At 34.7% G+C, this 17,119-nt stretch overlaps 1 protein-coding gene across 5 annotated transcripts in view; it reads right to left on the bottom strand.

Moving 5' to 3' along the window:
- CSMD3 (CUB and Sushi multiple domains 3) overlaps positions 1-17,119 on the bottom strand; it is a 1,245,805-nt gene that overhangs the window by 510,770 nt on the left and 717,916 nt on the right. The window lies entirely within an intron of this gene.

The following is a 17,119-nucleotide window of genomic DNA, read 5'->3' as shown; positions in this document are numbered from 1 at the left end:
AATGCCACACAGAGAAGACTGAGACCCGGGACAGAGTAAGCTACTGTACATCAAAACCAGGAAGGAATGAAAATGTCCAGTTCTAATTATTCATAAGCAATTTGCGAGTGTGGTGAATGAAACAAACCTCCTGAAAATACAATTTGTGAAGAAGATACTAAGACACACATGGGGATAGCCATACAGGACAGTCCCTGTTCCAAAACCAAAACACAATCCAAGAGACCAGTATGGCATAAGAACAGCCTCATGGGATGTTAAAAAAGGAAGTAGTAGTTTCTGAGTAAAATTGTCAGGAATCATGATAAAAACAAAGATGATTATCTTATAGCTCCAATGTTTTTAACTGTTCTCAATTCTACAATTTTATTAAATATGATGTCTGGGTAAGACTTTATTCTTGGTGCTAGGAATACAACAATGAACCAAAAAGACTTTAATCCCTGTCTTTATGATGCATATTGTTAGAGAAAGTTAATATACAAATAAATTAATGAATCGTATCACTTTTTGACAGGCATAAAATCCTGTGAAGTAAAAATAATACAGAAAACAAAAGTATAAGTGCTTTATTTATGATAATGATTTTTTTTTAAATAAGAGTACATCATATATAAGTATATATGTAGGTTGAGAGAAGAGTAAGTACAATCCTTAAGCCATGGAGGTGTCTGGCATATTCAGGGAACAGCAAAAAGGCCAGAGTGCCTGGACCAGAATGATCCAGGGGCGGATTAGTAGGAGATGAGGGCCAAAGGCAGGATTCAGATCATATTATGCAAAATGATTAAATTTCTTGTACTGCAAAAATAAGTCATGAAAATATATTCTGCTGATAGAAGGTCAATACAAGTAGTAACTTTGTAAAAAGGAAAAAAATTATTCTTATGTTCACTAAAAATATTCTTTCTGAAAGTAAGAACTTACCTCCCCATTATTTCTTTTTAAAAGATCTAGGACTTTGAATAAAAAATTACTGATAATCTGTATATGGAGTGTTGAGATGTGCACAAGTAATTTCACAAGTAATTCCCATGTTTTTGTTTGCAAATATTCTTATGGCTTTTAATTTTTAAGTTTTAAAATATCTATCCAAAATACTACATTCTTCCAAACTGAGTAGTTTGTTTTTTCTTTTCTTTTCTTTCTCAGTCAGAAGGAAATCCCGTTTCAAATCATGAGCACTTGTAATTTATAGGCAGTAATGAGGTGGATCTATTTTCTCCTAGACAACAATTTTCTCCTCTCACCTGCCTTACAAAATCACAAGTTGGTATCCTCGTTTCCTACTTCGCTAAGAAATCCATAATCATAAGGACATCTTTACAGTCCCCATCATCTAGTTACCCACCTACTAGCTTCTAACTGAAGACACTCTTTCCATTTGAGCAACAGATCTTTTATATTCTCTATAATTTAAGGACATCCTTCCAGCTATTCTCTTTCCGACATCATAATTTTTTACTCTTTATGTTCATATTCATCATGGTTCAGAAATAATTTCATCTTTAAAATGATACTTCCCTTGATTTTGTTTCCCTCACCAGCCACTTCTCCATTTCTCAATCCGAGTTTACAGCAAATCTTCTGAAATGAAAGGCCAGCAATCCACGTGTCCAATTCCTCACCTCCCATTCTCTCTTAAAACTGCTCTAAATAGCCTCCTCCACCCAAACTCCATGGAGCTCACTGTTATTATCAACACCAGTGTCTTTCATTGAATAAAATTCTATGATACATTCTTAGTCCTTTTCTTTTTGCCCTACCATGCCTTTTTTGATTTTTGTCCTACCTCCCCTAAGTCTACTTTCTGAACTTAGCATCAGAGTGCCCAGTCTCAGCCCCTTGATCCATTTTTAGATTTCCATTTTTCAGTCCCTTGGCAGTTTCATTAATCTTATGCTTTGTATGCCATCACATGCAGAATAGCCCCCAGATGTCTATATTTATCTCAAATGTCTCTCCTAACTCCCACTAATATATCCCATTGATTACTCAATAGATTGGCAATGAAAAAGTTAAAGTTGTGACTGAGAGGAAAACTGGGTGGGCCTCAAGGGAAGAAAGGGTTGGGGAAATGATATCATATTGCAAACTCCTATGGGAAAGTCAATAAATACTATCATAGTTTGTTGGACCTTTACCATGGTCTTAAATATGCATTCTAAAATTATAAAAGCAACAACAGAAAATGTAAAGAATAAAAACACTATGAGGAGACAGTAAAGAGGACAATATAAGTGAATGAGATTCCAGATTTGTTTGTTTGTTTGTTTGTTTTTGTTTGTTTTTTCAGAGAGTCAATATATACTATCTAAAAATATGTGTGAGTGTGTGTGTGTGTGTGTGCGCGCGTGCGCGTGCGTGCACAGAGAGAGAGAGAGAGGAGGAAGGGGAGAGGGAGGGAGGTATATATTATCTAGATTTGTTGAGGTAACCACCCTAAAAGGACCTCAAAAGGAAGTGGTTTAAAAATGTTCCCCGCAGGGTAAGAAGGGGAGATTATTTCTTTTTAGACTAAACTCTTCAGCATTTATTCCTTGATAAAAATAAGTTTAAAAATAAATATTTAAGTGCTATATATAATAATTAAAAACTGCTAAAAATATCAATACACTTACCTCAGCTGGAAAATGGAGTGGCTACGATAGATAAGAATAATGTAAGTACACTAATTCCCTAGTTTGCATTGCTGGTATCAAAAGATAATGCCTAACTTTGATAAGTAAATAATAAGTGAAAGTAAAACTGTAGGAGTAGACTTATGGTGATAAGTGCTATGAAAAATAAAAATGATAAATGATAAAACCTTTTACTTTGAGACAAATGATTGGGAATAAACAGGGATACGGATATTCAGTTTAATTTTTATTTTAAATACTTGTGGCACATGCTTTTATAGTTAAAACAATTTATTTCTACGAAGAATGACTAAGTAAAATTTAAAGAAAACATTTTTATAGGAGGAATATTTTTCCTCTTTACTTCCTGGGAAGGATGGACATAATTATGTGCCAGGCCATAGTTGATACTTGGGAAATGATATTAAATTAAATTGGGAAGAAAAGGCCTCATTGTAAACACGTGGAAAAAATGGTGAGTGGAAATGGCTCAGGAACCTCTATACACCAGGAATTCTTCCTGAATGTTTAACATGTTTTTAAATGCTTTTATAAATGACCTGTTAGTAGAAAGAACATCAAAAGACTGTTAAAGGAGATCTATATAGATTGTGAATGGAGCTTTTAAACTGCAGTTCGGAGTTATTACAAGAAACACCTGTACAAGCTCTACACCTTGTCAACTTTATGTAGTGCCAGCAAAGAGTCTCTTCACCAAATCGAGTTTTAAGGACACTGAGCCTCAAACTTCCATTCCCTATCCCAGGCTTTGTGCTTACGATCATCTAGTTTTTAAATAACTGAATTGCTTATGTTTTTGTGGTTTTTATGAAGAAAAGAAGGGAATATAAATTGCCAAAATTTATCTTGAAATATTAAAGGAGTTTTGGGAGGAAGAATGGGCCTTTTTGGCTAGTGAAAGGCTGAATAAAAGAGAAGTTTGATGAATAATGTATGTTGCACATGCAGATAGGAGAGCACACTTGATAGAAAGCTGCCGGAAAGTAGGCCAGAGTGATGGAAAGTATACATATTGGTATTGGACAGATTATATGAGCACTGAGGATTCTTTGTTCACCCAGGATAGACACAATACAAAGTGGCTGAGGGACCAGATTCCAAAAGAAGGAAGTACTGAACAGAGCTGTAAGTCAAGACATAATCAACTCTACTTTCCCTCTTTCACGTTGAGAACTCCTGTATTAATGGAGATAAAATTTACTTTAGATCTCCTTTCAAAATATAGGCGTACCTTGGAGATATTGTAGGCTTGGTTCAAGATCACTGCAACAAAGCAAATATCACAATAAAGCAAGTCAAATGAATTTCTCAGGGAATATAAAAGTTATGTTTACACTTTACTGGTGTCTATTAAGTGTGCAATATCAATATATCCATAAAAACAATGTACATACCTTAATTAAAAATGTTTATCGTTAGAAAGTGCTAACCATCATCCAAATTTTTAGAGAGTTTTAACCTTTTGCTGGTGGAAGATCTTGGCCAGATTTTAATGGTCGATGACTGATCCAGGGTGATGACTGCTGAAGGCTGCGGTGATAGTGGTAATTTCTTAAAGTAATACAGCAATGAGGGGTGCCTGGGTGGCTCAGTCAGTTATGTTTATGCCTTCCAGCTCAGGTCATGTCCCACATCAGGCTCCCTGCTCCGTGGGGGTCTCCTTCTCTCTCTACCCCTCCCCCCTACTTGTGTTTTCTTTCTCTCTTATACAAATATATAAAACTTTTAAAAAATATGACAATAATGAAGTTTGCTACGTTGACTGACTCTTCCTTTCACAAAAGATTTCTCTGTACCATGCAATTCAGTTACAGCATTTTATCCATTGTAGACCTTCTTTCAAAATTGGAGTCAATCCTCTCAAAAATTACAGCTGCTTTATCAACTACGTTTATATAATATACATACTGCCTTTGTTGAGATTTCAACAATCTTCACAACATCTTCTGCAGTAGATCCCACCTCAAGACATCACTCTTTTTGCTCATCCGTAAGAAGCAACTTCTCATCCATTAAAGTTTTGTCATGAAATTGTAGCAATCCAGTCATATTTCTAGGCTCTCCTTCTAACTCTATTTCCTCTTGCTCTTTCTACCACATCTGTGATAACTTCCTCCACAGAAGCCTTCAAAATCATCCATGAGGCTTGGAATTAACTTCTTCCAAGGTCCTGTTAAAACAATATTTTGACATCTTTCCATGAATCACAAATGTTCTTAATGGCACCTAGAATGGTGAATCCTTTCCAGAAGGTTTTCAATTTATTTTGCCCAGATCTATCAGAGAAATCACCATCTATGGCACGGCAGCTATAGCCTTATAAATGTATTTCCTAAGTAATAAGCTTAAAAGTAAAAAATACTCCTTGATCCAGGGGCTGCAGAATGGATGTTGTGTTAGAAAGCATGAAAACAACATTAATAGTTTTGGACTTCTCCATCAGAGTTGTTGGGTGACCAGATGCACTGTCAATGGGCAGTACTTTTGAAAAGAATCTTCTTCTGCTGCTGCTTCTGCTTCTGTTTCTTCTTTCCTGAGCAGTAGGTCTTAACAGTGAGTGGGCTTACAATATATTGTAAATTATGTTGTAAACAGATGTGCTGTCATCTAGGCTTTGTTCCAATTACAGAACACAAACAAAGTAGGTTTAGCCTAATTCTGAAGGGCTCTAGGATGTTTGCACCAGTAAATGAGCATCAGCTTCAACTTAAAATCATTAGCTGCCTTAATTCCTATTGAGAAAGTCAGCTTGTCCTTTGAAGCTCTGAAGCCAGGCATTGACCTCTCTAGCTATTAAAGTTGTAGATGTCATCTTCTTCCCATATAAGGCTGTTTTGTCTACATTAAAAATCTGTTGTTTTGTATAGTCATTCCCATTAATGATCTTAGGAGATCTTCTGGATAACTTGCTGCAGCTTTTATATCAGCAGTTGCTGCATAACTTACATTTTTATATTATGGAGAAGACTTCTTTCCTGAAACCTCATGAGCCAAACTTTGCTAGCTTCAACCTTTTTTGTACAACTACTTCACCTTTCTCAGTCTTTGTAGAATCAAAGAGATCTAAGGCCTTGTTCTCTGTTTGGTTTTGGTTTAAGATAATGTTGTGGCTGGTTTGATTTTTGATTCAGACCACTTAAACTTTCTCCATATCAGCAATAAAGCTCTTTCATGTCCTTATAATTTGTGTGTTCTTTGGAGTAGCACTTTATTTTTTATGTGTGTGTGTTTTTTTTAAAGATTTTACTTATTTATTTGAGAGAGAGACAAAGATAGCACAAGCAGGGGGAAAGACAAAGGGAGAGAGAGAGGGACAACCAGACCCCCTGCTGAGCACAGAGCCTGATGTGGGCCTAGATCCTAGGACCCTGAGATCATGACCTGAACTGAAGGCAGATTCATAACCTACTGAGCCACCCAGAAGCCCATGGAGTAGCACTTTAAATTTCCTTCAAGGACTTTCTCTTCGTATTCAAATTTGGCTAACTGTTTGGTGCAAGATACTTACCTAACAGCCTATCTTGACTTTTGACATACTTTCCTCACTAAGCTTAATTAATCCTAGCATTTTATCTAAAGTATAAGAAGTATGGCTCTTCCTTTCACTTGAACACTTAGAGACCATTGTAATGTTATTCACTGGCCCAATTTCAATATCGTTCTGTCTTAGGGACTAAGGAGGACTGAGAAGAGGGAAAGAGACAGGGACATTTCCAGTCAGTTGAGGAGTCAGAGCACATACATCAGTTAAGTTCGTCACCATATATGCACACAGTTTGTGGTACTCCAAAACTATCACAATTGTAACATTAAAGATCACTGATCACATGGGCCATAGCAAATATAACAACAGTGGAAGAGTCTAAAATATTGTGAGAATTATCAAATGTGACATAGAAACACAAAGTGAGTGAATGCTGTTGGAAAAATGGCACTCACAGGCTTGTCCCATGCAGGTTGTCACAATCTTTCAATTCATAAAAGATGCAGTATCTACCAATGGCTATAAAACAAAGCAAAACAAAATACAAGGTATGTCTGTACCCAAATCTATGATTTTTATCCAAAAGATGGGAAGAAGTTGAGATTTTAGGGATATGAAAAATGTTGAGAAGAAAAGGTTTCACTTCTCTCAGAACAGTAATCAAGTATTTCTTTTTTTTTTTTTTTTAAGATTTTACCTATTTATTTGACAGAGAGAAATCACAAGTAGATGGAGAGGCAGGCAGAGAGAGAGAGGGAAGCAGGCTCTCTGCCAAGCAGAGAGCCCGATGCGGGACTCGATCCCAGGACCCTGAGATCATGACCTGAGCCGAAGGCAGCGGCTTAACCCACTGAGCCACCCAGGCGCCCCGAGTAATCAAGTATTTCTTAAGAGAAAATACAGCAATTTCCACAGTATCAGAAGGGTTCTAATGGAAAAACAGAAGCTGTGTCATTTAGACAAGAAGAATTAATACAGGAAATTAAAAGTTTATAAAAACCAAAGAAGGGGTGTCTGGGTGGCTCAGATGGTTAGGCATCTGCCTTCTGCTCAGGTCATGATCCCATGGTCCTGGGATCGAGCCCCGCATTTGGCTCCCTGTTTGGGCAGGGAGTCTGCTTCTCCCTCTCTCTCCCCATTGTCCCCCCTGCTAGTGCTCTCTCGATCTCTCTGTCAGAAAAATAAATAAAATATTAAAAAAAAAAAACACAAACAAAGAGCTGGAAGAGTAACAATCAGGACAGGGGAAGTAGTTTCTAGCATTCAGGAAATGAGAAAGTATAAAAATCACAGGGAATTGCTGCTGATAACCTAAGCTGCATGAACTTCAAGATAGGCTATTTGCAGGGAGAAAGCCACGAAACCTCTGGCAAAATCATGTAGCCACCATTTGATAAAGCCCCTGAACCCATCTGCCCAGCTGAGGAACAGCAGCTTCTTTTTATCTTCTGCCTTAAAAATTTCGCATGGGTGCCTCCCATTGGAGACAATAATACTGAACTGAGGAGACTGCTTTTGCACTGATGAAGACGTGTTTACTCTCCCCTACAAAGGAGACATACAAATTCTCAGCAATTACTGTTAGCTCCTCTTGTCACAATGTCTCTTGATAATTCTACAATTTAAAGACTATATATATTACAAGACTCATCATCACAGACATGCCTAAAATAATAGAGAGAGAGGGAAGAACACAAATCAGCGTATGTGTGTGTGTGCGCGCCCATAACAAAGCAAGAGAGACGGTACTGGTAGATATTCTATCCTTTTACTCTGCAACCAGCCACAGGGCCATTTGAGGGGATCTATCATTTCTTTCTTCAGTCATTTTGCATTTTTCCACTACATCAGCTGTTTATGGTGATGGGACCCAAACCTTTATTCCTGATGTGTCTGAGCCATTTATGAACTTGTTGGTACTAAAAGTGTTGTAATTCGCCATGAATTCATTTCTGCACACAAAAGTATTCATTGGCAACTTGAAAAATCTACTGGCTTTCATACACACTCCTTCTTAGCTCCAGGGCATACCAGCAACTCTCTGTTCTGTAGATAATCAGGATCAGTCACCCGGGTCAATACAGTAAATCCTTTATGTGACTGCCGATGGAGTGGCCTGAGAAGTTCAGTGGGGCCAGAGGACAGTCTCAGCCTCAAAGAAAATGTAATTGTTGTTGCATCCCTTAATGGAAACTCTGCTCTCATAGGAAATAAGACCTCTATACTAGTAGAGCCCAAGGTTGTGGGGATTAGAAATATTTTGTGAGTGATTTATTAGGTATATAAGGGAAGGATGCCACTTCTATCAATGTTGTTTCTGGGACTGTATTCTGGCTATGTGAAAAGACGGGTAGAGCATATAGGTTACTTGTTCTGAGTATATACTGACTGTGTGTTATGGAACAGGCCATTGAACTTGGAGCCCAGTGGTGTCGGTACCAGCTGCAGAACCTTCTCTTCCTCTGTTACCCAAATAAAACTAATGACAACTTAAAACATCTTCAGGTGTTCCTGCTAGGAATATTTTATTTCTTTGTTTCAAGTTTTTCTTTAAATTCTAGTTAGTTAACATATAATGTAAATACTGGTTTCAGGAGTAGAATTTAGTGATTCATCACTTACATATGATACCCAGTGCTCATCACAAGTGCTCTTTGTCTGTCTGTCACCCACTTAGCCCATCCTCTCACTCCTTCCCTCGATCAACCCTCAGTTTATTTCCTCTTATGCTTTGCCTCCCTCTCTGTTTTTATCTTATTTTATTTTCCTTTCCTTTCCCTATGTCCATCTGTTCGGTTTCCTAATTCCACATCAAGTGAAATCATATGATATTTGTCTTTCTCTGACAGACTTCTTTCACTTAGCATAATGCACTTTAGCTCCTAAGAGGAGTATTTTAAAGATAAGACTGTTAGCCAAAAGAATGCATTCAAAATAGCCAAATTTCACTTGTGATGCTGTGAGGATAATGGCTGGATATGGGGTCCTTTTCATTAAATTTGTTTTAATTCTACATGGAAGAACACTCCACGAATCAGAAATCTAAGAAAATTCTGAAGGATATAATTTATTTTACCATTTGCTTTTCTTAGGATGCAATCAGTTAATAACACCATTTTCTTGGCATTGTGTTCTGAATTGTACAAATGCTATACTGCAATGAAAAGACCAGGATTTTTTTTTTTTAATTGTGAAAGAATGATATGAAGTTGCTTTATTTTTTATTTTACATTCTGGGATAACCTCATATTTTGACACCCACCTCCATTTATTTATTTCAAGTTTAACAATGTAGCAATATTTTCACACATTAACCAAAGGGATAATAATGCATCTCATTCGTCTACAGAAGATTTTTGATTATGGTGTTTCAATGACTTTTTCACTTATTTTTTTTTTCCTGGTAAAGTTTTAGAAAAGATGTTTTACTTGAAGAGATTATTATAGGAGATGACTTGTTACTTCAAGTGCACGTGATTCTTGTGGATGTCTATTTATTTGTCCATCATCTATCTATCTATCATCTATCGATCATCTATCATCTCTCCATCTCATCTCATCTCAATCTTGTGGATTTATTTAACTAAGGCAAGTTAGTAATAAAGGCATAAATAAGCAACTAAAGGAATTAATCAAAACCTCTGTTGGTTCTGATTTTCAGGAATGAGGACAAATCAATGAAGTAAACAGCTGCAAGATAAGGGAGGTTTGGCCCATTCTATAAAGTGGTACAAATGTCTTTTGTCTTTGATGACCCATCTTGGAGGAAGTTCTCTGTACTAGAGAAGGGCCAGTGATATTTTCATTGCAATTAGTTATCATGTGTCTTATAAAAATGTTCTAGTAGGATCAGAACTCAGGTTTTAGACTGATAAGACCCCAATGGCAAATTCATAAAATCTATTTTGCCTGAGTTACATAGAACTACTTACAAATTCTAGTTGGTTTCTACTACATGGTTAGATATTTGTAGGACACATTTAAAGATGAACTACTATATAACAATTGCATATGGTGATAGAACATAATATTATAACATCATATTCAAGCCATATTTGATTAATATATAGAGTGCTTTATGCTATTCAATTTGCAAACTATAAATTGATTTTATTATCAAACCATTATTGTAAAATGTGTTATTTGTTCAGCTTAATGATGTTTCTTGAATTCACTGTAAGTTTCATAGACTAAAATTTTGACTGAAAGAAACACTATTTTTGAGCAAAATTGTGTGTTGTAGTAATAATTATTCTCAAAATAATAGCTATTATTTACTTAGTTTGATATGTATCATGCACTTGCTCAAGTACTTTAAATGTACTCCTTTCAACAGCACTATGAAATATTATTACTTTTTTAAAAGATTTTATTTACTTATTTGGCAGACAGAGATCAGAAGTAGGCAGAGAAGCAGGCAGAAAGAGAGGAGGAAACAGGCTTCTTGTTGAGCAGAGAGCCCAATGCGGGGCTCGATCCCAGGACCCTGGGATCATGACCTGAGCCGAAGGCAGAGGCTTTAACCCACTGAGCCACCCAGGCGCCCCACTATGAACTATTATTAATAAGCACATATTACAAGTAAAGAAGCTAAGGAAAAATAAGTAACTGAGGAAGGCCACATTGCAGGTAAGTACTGCAACCCAATAAAGCCATCTGATTGCAGGACTAAACTCTTAACCACTGAACTTCACTATTTTTCCATAAATACATCCTTTCTCCCCATCCCATAAGATACTATTCTGTTGTTAATTTTGACATGGCAGGATCATGAATAATAACCAATATAACAACAGATTCTAGGTCAAAGTTTTCAGAATTAAGACTTTTACCTAGCAGGGGTAGATGAATGATGCTGTAAGAACAGCAGGGGTTGGGAGGAGAGATTGCTCTCTCCCCTCTGTAAAGATAGATGGATCAAGATGATTTCAGGCAGACACTTAATTTCAGTTTTTTATTCGGAAAATATGAAAGATGTTGGTTTTTGTTTTCTTTCTTCATCCTTAGCACTATGCCTAAATGTTAAATTATTAATAATGTAAAATATTTAGTCCATAACTTCAAATGAAAGATATTAATATAAATATAGATCCTGCATTATCACAAAGGATTTTCAATATTTGCTAATGAAAATGAAGTCCATTAAACTGAGAATGCATATGGCATTATTTTTTTTGGTGCCTAATAAAATAAAATAATGTTTATTATTACATTTCTTTTTGAAATGCAATGAATTTTAAAAGAAATTTATAATTTCAGGGATTTTTACATTTTATGATATTATTTCCTCCCAAATCTCCAGCATAAATCTCAAACTTTAAGTAGGAATAGCCAAGCCAGTGCTACATTTCAGGGAGACTGGCTCAGTGGACCCCAAGAGTTTTAATTTCAATGTGTTCTGGTTTGATTTAAAAGTCTTGTGAGGCATTTGTTGGCAGTTCCTGTTACTGGAAAAATATCCTCTTTTTAAAAACCACAGTATAAGACAATATTCTCGCTTGTGATGATGTGATTATTCAAATAAACTTCTCCTCAGAGTTATGCCCTCTGCAAGTGGACTTTGCTAGTATAAATATGTTCATAAGGAAAAAAAAATGATGGACTGATTAAAAGGTCACCCATATCTCTTTTTAAAGAAACAGATGTAATTTCTGTTTCAATTTACCATGGGACAGCTTCAAATCACCTTGTCACTTTTTCTAATTTATTTACTAACATGGAGTGAATTCGAGATTTACCTACTGGTGAGACCATACCATAGTTTCATTTATTTCTTATTAAACGTGCTGCTGAAAAGAAATACCCCAATCACTAACCAAAAAAAAAAAAAAAAAAAAAAAAAAAAAAAAAAACCAAAAAAACAAAAACAAATACCACCAATAGAATTCTTAAATAAATTGACTCCAGATGGGTTTAAAATAAACTGAAATGTTATTTGATATTACAAATACGGTATAAAACATATAAACAAATATATATATTTAAATATAAGCAAAGTATTTTCATATTATTGGCTAATTTAGTCTTTTTATCATTTTTACCATTTGGCTTGAGAATCCCACAAGACTCTAGCTTCAAAGTAAACTACTGAAACCTATACCAGAGATAAAATCTGGAAATACTTTTCATGATAAATCGTACCTCTTTTTTACTCATAGACAATTATAAATCAAGACAGTGATGTTTGCCAAAATTCTAGCTCTTGTAATTCTGTATGTAATTGGGAAATTGTTCAACATACTTACAAAAAGGATGTTTTTATTTTCCGTGTTTAGTTCACAAGTCTATAGCCAAGATATACAATATATAAATATATTTTTTTATTATGCATTTCTATTAGTGAGACATTTTGAGCGTGACTTCATGTTTATTTATCATTTATATACAGGTGCTAATGCATTAATACATCATGTTCCGTGTGTGTGTGTGTGTATATATATACATATATATATATATGTATATATATAAATATATAAATAAATAAATATAGCATGTGGAAGTTATAATAAATGACTTTGACTCTATTGTACCATCAGTGTAACTCCACTTGACTACTGCCAAGTATCTCGAAGATGAATGTTTTAGTTCACAGAATGAACTATGTGAACAATAGTGTATTTCTAATTGCTCACCTTCCATATCATCTATTAAGTCTGAAAAGTTATACCAACCTCGACCCTCTGGTTAACCTTCTATTAACAATTAAAGGTCATTTAATACAGCTGCTTTGCATAAGTTACCACCAGATGGCATTCTCGGGTCTTTGATCTTGAACACTGAGTTCTACTTTTATTAAATGAAGTTCTTGTTAACAAAAATATATCTAAATCATCTTTTTACTTATGAGGAAAAGGCAACTTATGTATCACCATGTTGAAAGAGACTTGAACTCTGGGGCACCTTGGTGGCTCAATTGTTTAAGCCTCTCCCTTTAGCTAAGGTCCTGATCTCAGGGTCCTGGGATCGTGATTTAGCCCAGTCAGACTCCCTGCTCAGCGGGGAGTCCGCTTCTCCCTTTGTCCTCCCTACTGCTTGTGCTCTCTCTCTCTCTCAAATAAACAAATAAAATCTTTTTTTTTTAAGATTATTTATTTATTTATTTGACAGAGAGAGATCACAAGTAGGCAGAGAGGCAGGCAGAGAGAGAGGAGGAAGCAGGCTCCCTGCTGAGCAGAGAGCCCGATTCGGGACTCGATCCCAGGACCCTGAGATCATGACCTGAGCCGAAGGCAGCGGCTTAACCCACTGAGCCACCCAGGAGCCCACAAATAAAATCTTTTTAAAAGAGAGAGAATTGAGTTTTAGTTCTGCTTCTTTTATCTACTTTGGGCAAAATCTTTTATTTCTGAAGGTATTTGCCTTACCACATATGAATAAAGAATATTGAACTAGCTAATTCAATCTAAACACACTATCAAACAGCTGTTCTGCCCATAGTACTGTACTAAATATACTAGGGAATATAGAGGTCAATTGTCAATACTTTTCACTACCTGCAATTATGAAATAAATATCCAGTAGAGCTCTTTGATTTTTATTTAATGTAAATTGTCATATTGACTATTGTTTTTCATGTTCTCTGTAAATAGTAAGCAAATTATAAAAAATCCAATATGGCATACCAAAAAGTTTATGTGTAAGTTCTTTATGTATAAGTATGCACAATTTATGTAAAATATGTACATATATAATAATTTGTGTATGAGTATAATACAGTATGGCATACCAAGAAGTTCATGTATAATATAAATTTATGTATAATATAATCTGCATAAATTTAACAAAGGTTTTTGTTATTTGATTGGTTGGCTTTGGCTGATTTGTGTTAATGAATCAGGGAATTACATGATCAAATTTGTACTTTATAAAGATAAAATTGGAATGGAAAAGGCATATACTGGGGATAGATAAAGCAGTAAGATGACTATAGTGAGTCAAGAGGAAGAAATAGTAAATGGCTGAAATAAGGCTAATATTCCTGTTTCTCAGAGAAGGGATCGTTTCAATACATAATTGAGAAAAAGGACAGATGGGAGGTAGAATAGAAGGTGATTTTTGAAATACCTACCATCTACTGGTGAGTCACTGTCAGTGGAAAAATAAAAGAAAATATGAAAATAAGGTTTTAGTGAAATCTAAAGAATTTGATTTGGACATGTTGAGTATACAGATCTGTGGTACAGAATGATGCAAATATTAACAATTTGATACAGAGTTCAAGAAAGAGTTGAGGGATATAGATTATAAGTAAAAAGTCCTATTAAGTATGATTAGCAAAATTAACAGTAAACTTTTCTCCCACTCTTAATCTAATATATTTTATTAATACCACAAAGATTATTTGAAATTTAATAACATGATCATTTTAATAAAAAATAATGGAAATGAAAAGTACAGCATAGGGAATAAAGTTAATAATATTTTACTAAAGTGTGGTGATGGATGGTGAGCACTGAGTAACATATAGAATCGTTGTATACCTGAAGCTAATATACAACTATATTAATTAATTACACATCAATAAAAAGAGAAGAAATTTAAAAAATAAAAGCTGACAAATATTTCAAACCTGTTTCAAAAAAATAATGTGTCATCTATCATAACTCTTCAGCTCCAGATGTTAAAATAATGTACCCTGGATGAAAAATAAGGATCTTTACTTCTTCTTTTGGTTCAAAGAATCTATTTATATCATATAGAAATTATTTTGTGTTAAAAGTAAGTGGGAATATCTGTTATTATATTCAACTTTAAATTATTTATTGAGCTTTACTTTCAAATGAACAGAAATACAGTTTTGGGGTATAAGAAATAATCCTGTTCCATGTGGGAACTATATTATTTGCAAAGTGTTGCAATGATATGCATTGGGTTCTGAATAGGATTATGAGGCATAGATGCTTCTCTGATTTTCCCAGTACAGCATGAAATTCTTTAGCTGTTTTTTTCTTGCTAGCAGCCCTATATTTTAGAAAATTCCAATTAAGCCCCTTTCTTTTAATTTATAAGCTGCTGAAAATATTGAATTTCCCTAAAGATTTAAACATTTTCTATCCTCAAAATGCATTTATTAGTGGTTCAACATAATATCTTACTTTTCTACATGATTTTAAAATAAGAACTACTTCCAACAGAAGTAATACAAGTGACATTTCAGCAAGTTTTGTGCTGTTGAAATGAACTAAGAAATGGGAATTTTAATGGGAAAAAACGTGTTTTAGAAATACACCCATGGTTTCCTTTGTTATATTTGCTTACTGGGAATGATTTAAAGAATTTGTTGAATGAATATAGAAAGAGGAACATTCTCATTTATAAGCAAAAACATTTTAAAAGTTCCTGTTCATGATTTCATATTAAATTAATATACAGTTCTTTGAAAGTGAAATAAAAATACCCTAATTACAACAAGACAAAGAACACATTCCAAAGAGTAATTTTATGGGTCAAGGAAAGTTTTTTTTTTTTTTTCCCAAAAATTCATGAGCTTCTACTTGGATTAAAAGTAATTGAATCTACTTTTACCTTTCTCTCCCTCTCTTTATTATTTTTTCTCTTTACCTGTGACTGTCTTAACCTATTTCTATCACCTCCCAATCCTCACCTCAGGCAAACTACAATTTGTTCTCTGTATCTATGACTTGTTATTTTGTTTATATAAGAGAGATAATATGGTATGCATCTTTCTCTGTCTTATTTCACTCACCATAATGCCTTCAACATCCATCTATGTTGTTGCAAATGGCAAGATTTCATTCTTTTTAATGGTTGACTAAAATTTCATTGTATGTGAATGTATGTATGTATGTATGTATATCTATAGTGCGTGTGTGTGTATCACAATTTCTTTATCCAACCATCCATCAAGGATCAACAACTCAGACTTAACAACTCAGACTGCTTTTGTGTCTTAGCTATCATAAATAATGCTTCAATGAATATGGATGTGTAAATATCTTTTCCAGTTATTGTTTCTGTTTCCTTCAGATAAATATCCAGAGGTGGAATTGCCTGACCATATGGTAATTTTATCTCTAATTTTGAGGGGAAACTTCATACTGTTTTCCATAGTGGTTGTACCAATTACAGTCCCACCAACAGTGAATGAGAATTCTCATTTCTGCACATCTGCCCCAACACTGGTTATGTCCTGGTTTGTTTGTTTTTTTTTGGGGGGGGGGTTTATACTGACCATTCTAACAGATATGAAGTGATAGCTCACTGTGGCTTTGATTTGCATTCCTCTAATGATGAATGATGCTGAATATCTTTTTCTGTACTTGTTGGCAACTTGCATGTTGTCTTTGGAAAAATGTCTACTCAGCTCTCCTGACCAGTGATTAATCAGCAATTTTTCCTTACTGAGTTATATGAGTTTTTTTTTTAAATTTATATTTTGGATATTAACCCCTTATTAGATATATGATTTGCAAATATTTTCTCCCATTCACTAGGTTGCCTTTTCATTTTGTCGATGATTTCTTCTGCTGTGCAGAAGTACACTAGCACTGGTCCCTTATGTCCTTACTACTGAATCTACAATAGAATATTCTATAGATTTGATATATGTAATGGTAGTTGTCTTAGGTATTAAAATAAGTTTGAAAATGATATTGTTGCACAGTGGTGATTTTTTTTGAAAACATGAACTGTTAAAGTATGTAACAATGGTAAACAAAAGTATAGAGAAAGAAGTAAAAAAAAAAAAATTGTGGCATAAAGCCAAGACAATTCTTTTTAATTATGGGGAGTGGAAGGGATCTGTACTGTTATACTTCTGAACATACTTATTAGATGTTTTGTATGTTCAAAACAACCAATTTAAATATATTTATCATTTATATTAGTAGATTTGAAAATTAAAATTCCTGGGGTGCCTGGGTGGCTTAGTTGATTAAGTGTCTGCCTTTAGCTCAGGTCATGCAGGTTATGATCCCAGAGTACTGGGATAGAGCCCTGCCTCAAGCTGTCAGTGGGGCATCTGCTTCTTTCT

The sequence above is a fragment of the Mustela nivalis genome, assembly GCF_964662115.1.
Source record: "Mustela nivalis genome assembly, chromosome: 2".
NCBI lineage: Eukaryota > Metazoa > Chordata > Mammalia > Carnivora > Mustelidae > Mustela > Mustela nivalis.
This window is presented reverse-complemented; position numbering and strand designations above follow the sequence as displayed.